The sequence below is a fragment of the Callospermophilus lateralis genome, chromosome 15, assembly GCF_048772815.1.
Source record: "Callospermophilus lateralis isolate mCalLat2 chromosome 15, mCalLat2.hap1, whole genome shotgun sequence".
Lineage (NCBI taxonomy): Eukaryota > Metazoa > Chordata > Mammalia > Rodentia > Sciuridae > Callospermophilus > Callospermophilus lateralis.
In genome coordinates this window covers 44,222,784-44,228,699 of record NC_135319.1, presented here as the reverse complement: position 1 = coordinate 44,228,699, position 5,916 = coordinate 44,222,784, and the positions used below count along the sequence as shown (strand labels likewise).

General features: G+C 51.3%; 1 long non-coding RNA gene across 1 annotated transcript; it reads left to right on the top strand.

Annotated features, from left to right (window-relative positions):
- The first annotated feature begins 203 nt into the window (after nucleotides 1–203).
- On the top strand, nucleotides 204–5,662 carry LOC143381648 (uncharacterized). Its single transcript, XR_013088833.1, has 3 exons — nucleotides 204–351; nucleotides 4,280–4,390; nucleotides 5,584–5,662. It is a non-coding gene; the product is annotated as an uncharacterized LOC143381648 (long non-coding RNA).
- The last annotated feature ends 254 nt before the right edge of the window (nucleotides 5,663–5,916 follow it).

Below are 5,916 nucleotides of genomic sequence, written 5' to 3'. Positions count from 1 at the left end.
TGGCGCGCGAGGGGGCAGGTTCTCCGCCGCGCCACCCCCGCCGCGGGGGAGGCTGGCTCCGTGGGGCCGCTGCCGGGAGGCTCCCGAGGGCCGAGGAGGGGGAGGCCGAGGCCAGGCCGGCGGCGAGGAGGCCGAGGTGGAAAAGCTGTAAGGACGCGGGTGGAGAGGATCCCACTAGGAAATGCGGCTGAGCTCCCGGAGGTGGCCTGGGCTTGAAGTCCCACAGCACGGGGTTCGAATCCCAGCTCCGCAGGCACCCGCCGGGTGGCCTTGCGCACAAGTGCCTTCCCCTCTCTGCCTCCTAGGAGTGGAGAAGGAGCAAACACCTGTTATTGTGTGCGGATCCCCGTGGTGAGCACCCTAAGACTCTTCTCCCCCATCATTCCCTCAAAACAACCCTGAAGTGCCCCTGTAATCCCAGCAGCTGGGGAGACTGAGGCAGTTCAAGGCCAGCCTGGGCATCTTAGTGACACCCTCTCTCAAAACCCAAACAAGACCCTGAAAGAGGTGGGTGCTATCTTTACCCCCATTATATAGATGAGGACACTGAGGCTCAAGGGAGCTGCGTGGGAAAAGCCCAGGGTGGCTCAATTCCCAGACAGGAGTTGGTGGTTATCTGGGGGGAAGTAGGAGGTGGCGTTCCCACCCCACCCCCGGGGCGTCCTGGCCTGGCCGGAAGGAGGGTTCGTGCCAAGCGAGAGACTTGGGTGGTTTCCTTTAACAAAACTGCGTCAGGCTCTCTAGGGGGTTAACCGCCAGGAACTGGTGACAGCGCTGTGACTACTAGAGATCAGACAGGAGAAAACCAGCCTCCTGGGCAAAGTTCGCTTTGTCAGATTAAAGAAGATAGAGCCACCCTGGCCCCCCACTTCAAGGAAAGGAGGGGAGAGAGTGTCACTTCTTTCTGTCCTAAGAAACCCCGGGTTGAAGTTCCCTCTGGAGCCCCATTTAAGAATCAGGCCCTTCTAACAGCACTGATGTGGCTGGACTAGGAGAGTGGGCCCTCGACTTGGCATTAGAAGGAGCTCAGTCTTGGAGGTTTAGCTGGGCATGACACCATGCCTATAATCCCAGCTACTCAGGAGGCTGAGGCAGGAGAATCCACAAATTCCAGACCATCATTTAGCTAGACCCTGGCTCAAAATAAAATAATGGAAAGGGCTGGGGATGTATGCAAGTCAGTGGTCAAGTGCCTGTTAGTTTTCATCCCCAGTGCTGGGGGAAAAAAAAGTTATTATCTGAGACTCACATTCCTCATCTCTAAAATAGGTCTGATTAAATTGTGAGGATGATGAAAACTAATCTTGAGGGCTGGGGATGTCACTGAGTTGTAGGACACTTGCCTAGCGTGTATGAGGCCCTGGGTTCAAACAACAAAATGTCATCCTTTTTTTGGTGCCAACCTGGGGCCGACATGAGTCAGGCAGGATGTTCAGATCCCTACAGAGGGTGCCTCCAGAGTTTCCAGGAACCCCACAGAGCCATAAGAAGAGGCCAGGTTCCCTCTCAGTTCACCTCCTGGGGCTGATTGCCCTCTCGTCATTAGCAGACACTTAGGAAGCACCTAAAAGCTGATATTGAGTCCCTCGCATGTGTTAGGCTGTAATATTAAGTGCTGGACTCTGGTCAACCCTTTTAATAATCAGAAACAACCCTTTCTTTCTCCTGAAAAAAAAAAAAACAAAAACAAAAAAAAACACTGTCATTGTCATTCCCATTCTGCAGATGAGGAAACCGAAGTTCAGAAAGGGAAAGAAAGTTCACCATGGGAATTTCAGACTGACTGATGCAAATGACTCAAAGCCTGACTCGAACTGGTTTATGGGAAGAAGGGAACTTACTGGCTCATTAAACTGAAAAATCTAGGCATGGCTGGATCTGGAGACCCAAAGATATCAGAAAGACTCCTTTTTCCGAATCTCTCCACTGTGCCTTCGATGTCCTAGGCTCATATTTGGGTTTGATCAGTGCTCTGCAGCTGCACATTCATATCCCAAGTTTTATTTCAGTAGAAAGAGGCTCCCTTTTTTGATAATTGCAACAGAGGTCCCAGGATCCACTCTAGTTGGACAGTAGGGGACATGGGACTAAACTGATAAAAGGTTCAGGGCAGGAAGAATTTAGTTGATTGGCAGGTCTGGTCTCAGGCCCCATACCTACAGGCTCCACTGTATGAATGGGGTGAAGGAGATGCAGGAATAAAAGAGATGGGCAGTGGGTGCCAGCTGCTAACTCAACCTGTGCCCTCCATGCTGAGGTTGCAAGGTTACACAGTTGGAGAGAGGTGGGGGCTGGGCTGGAGCCCCGGCAGTCTGACTCTGACACCCACATCCTGACTCCTTTGGCCTTTACTACAGGTGCCAGCATCATCATGCTCAGCCCCTAGGAGAGTGGAAAGTGACGCTCCCTCCTTAGGGAGAGCCCACTCCTTCATTGCTGCTACCACATCAGGCCTCACCACATCCTGTGCCCATCCACCTCCAGCCCTGCCTCCTGGTGGTCCCTGGAGGGTCCTGGAAGCCTTTCTGGTAGCTGCAGCCTGGCTGTATCTGCCAAAGGCCATGTATGTTTAGCCAGAGTTTTGCGCTACCCTGGGGACCCGTTGCTTCCTTTTTCTCTGCACAGAGGGGAGTTTCCTTGGGGATTGGGACTGTGCTCTCTCCCCACTGCGTGGTCCCTCTCTGGGACCAGACAGCATATTTATAGTAGGCAGCACCTGTGATTTTGAGGGGCCCTGGGAAGACCTTACCTCCTGTGTTTCTCATTTACTGTTTTAAAATTCCATCATTAGAGGGGATTCCACTCCTTTAATTCCAGTTGAGATTGAAATGTGCCTGAGAGAGGGGATAAGTGCACCTTATTCACAGTTTAGGGTGAAATAGATACGAATCCTTCTGGAGGACTGGCTTTTGTTGTCATGAAATTTATTGTGCCTACTCTGTGCCCTGCACATGTATTATCTCATTTAATCCTCACAACAACTCATGAGATAGGTATTATTATTCTCCCTGTCTTGAAGAGGGGGAAACTGAGGCCCAGGGAGGTTAAGGACTGTACCAAATGTCTACAAGCAGCAGAGCAGGGGCCATGAAGGCAGGAAGCCTCTTTCCAGAGCCTGCCCTGCCTATCCCTCACCCCCTGGGCTTATCCCTAGCGCTTCGTTTACAAGTGTATTCACACACATCTTTTGGACCGCCCGCCCTATAATTCAGCCAGGGGGGTGATATGATCATCTCTATTTTATGGAGAAGAATGTTGAGTGGCAGATTCAAGACTCAGCCCCTGTATGCCCACCTCAGATCAGTTTTCCTGCCTGGACCCTCTGAGAGGTGAGCCCACTGGGGTCCTGGGATAGGAGGGAGCACATAGTAGGGGTGAGAAGCTGGATCTCCTTCCTCTCTTCCTCCTCTTCTCCCCACCTTCTCTTCCTTCTCACATTCCCTCTACTCATTCATTTATCCATTTGAGCACTACTAAGTGTCAGGGCTGTGGGGAGCACCCAGTAACTAGAGCAAGTGTCCTTTAAAGGACTGACAGTCAACACACACACACACACACCCACACACACCCTCCTGATTCTTTGACAGTAGACCCCACACTGGAGACAGCTGTGTCTACCATCTTCCAGCCCGTCCCTACCACCAGGAGCCCGGCCATCCTCATCAGAACATGAGTAAGGAAAGGCCACCTCACACGACAGGGACAGGCTGGCACACCTCAGGACCTGCGGGTGGAAATTCCCAGGGATTAAGGGAGTGTGATTTCACCAGACATCCCAGAAAAGGACCAGCAGGCCTGTGGATGGATGTGGAAGGTGATGTGGGGGCTCAGCTGGTCTCCCGAGTGTTCATTTCAGCATGACTTCCCGGAGCCTCGGTTTCCTCTTCAGTTAATTGACCTATTCCCAAACTGCATCTGAAGAACCGCCCATCGGTTAGCTGCTTCAGCCTCCAGCTTTCTTTTTTTAGGGGGAGTGGGATATTGGGGATTTAAGCCAGGGCTGCTCTACCACTGAGCTACATGCCCATACCTTTTAATTATTTTAAATCTTGAGACAGGGTCTCTCTAAGTTGCTGAGGCTGGCCTCAAACTTGCGATCCTCCTGCCTCAGCTTTCTGAGTAATCCTTCTGGATTTCTGACCTGGTTCTCCTGGGTTCTTCACAGTGATTATGTTTCCCAGTTTACGGATATGGAAATAAGATGAGTGTTAGAAATGCAGCAAGAGCCCAACACTTCAATCTCTTTTTATCTACTTATTAATTTATTTTCTTGGCACAGGGTCTTGCTGTGCTGCCCACGATGGTGTCAGATCCCTGGGCTCAAGAGATCCTCCTGCCTCAACCTCCTGAGTACTGAGACTCCTGGCTCCCCACCCGGACCTGAGTCCAGGTATCTCCCAAGCGCTCACTGTGTGCCAGAGTCTGAGCTACAGCCTGGAGACACAGCAGTGAACACCAGAGATTTGTCCCACTTCTAGGACCACCAGTACTAGTAAGGGTAATAGGAAGGGGAAGGCGTGGTGGTAGGACAAAGAGACTTGTTTAACAGATTTGGAGGCTGCTCAGGATTGCCTTGGCCCCCACACTTTGGAAAATCTAGCATAGCAAAGTTTAGGGCTGTGGAGTTGAAGTGGGGTCCCTGATTTCAAATTAAGTGGGGTACTGACTTAGAGGGAAGTTGGAGATGCCCCACCTTCATAAAACACAGATCTCTGGGCGCACTGGCCAACACCTGCAATCCCAGCAGCTCAGGAGGCTGAGGCAGGAGGATTACAGGTTCAAAGCCAGCCTCAGGCCTGACACAGTGGCGCATGCCTATAATCCCAGCAACTCAGGAGGCTGGGGCAGGAGGATCATTAGTTCAAATCCAGCCTCCAAATTTAGCATAGGCCCTAAGCAACTCAAGCAAGACCCTGTCTCTAAATAAAAAAATATAAAAAAGGCCTGGGATGTGGCTCAGTGCTAAAGTGCCCCTAGGTTCAATTTCCTGGTACAAAAAAATAAAATAAAATAAAATGAAACCATAAACCAAATATCCTCCCAGTCCCTGTCTGCTGATCTCAGGCCATGCTCTGCCTACCCAGAGTCTCAGCCCCAATGGTTTCCTTGTCTTGGGTGGCTTCCAGCCCCACCTACTTTCCTAGAGCCCAGATTCATCCCTCATTCCTGCCAGGCGTTTACCACTGTCACTCTGAGTAACTCCAGGGACCGGGTGACCTCACCTGATCCTGATTCAGTTTGAGTCACCCTCCCCATTTCTGGAAGGTGGCCCTCAGCCATTCTGACCTCATGATCATTTGGGCACCTGGGGCCTGTGGGAGTGGCGGGTCCCCATCCCAACTCCCTCTTGTCAACCAGGTCTGTGTTATGTAGGGGATAGGGAACCCTAGGAAGGAACCTCCAGCTATTCAGATTAGTTCACATCCTCTAAGCTCATATCTGACACATTCCTCTTCTGTTTTTATCAGGAAAAGAACTCTACCTGGGGAGACTCTTATTCATTGATCACTCAGTTGATTGAGGTAGGCACTCTAGACACCATCAGAGTCTCACAGCATTCCAATATTTGCCTTCATTTCCCAGAGAAAGAAACTGAGGCTCAGAGAGAGGACTTGACTTTCTGATTTGACCTTGCACGTGCTAAGCCAGCTCTACCTCTAAGCCATACCCTCAGCCCGGACTTGACTTCCTCAAGGTCACACAGCAAAGCACTGGCCCAGGTGGGATTGGAACCTGGTACAACTGACTCCAGAATTCTTTAACCCAGCCTCACACCTGACCCCTCTGCAGCTGTCAGGTAGGGGAAGGAAGAGGGAGGTCACTCCATTCCCCACCTGAGCCTGTTCACATCCTTGGTGTCATTGTTGGAGGAGGTTGAAGTGCTGGGAGCAGCCAACATTGGTTTACTCTGTGATC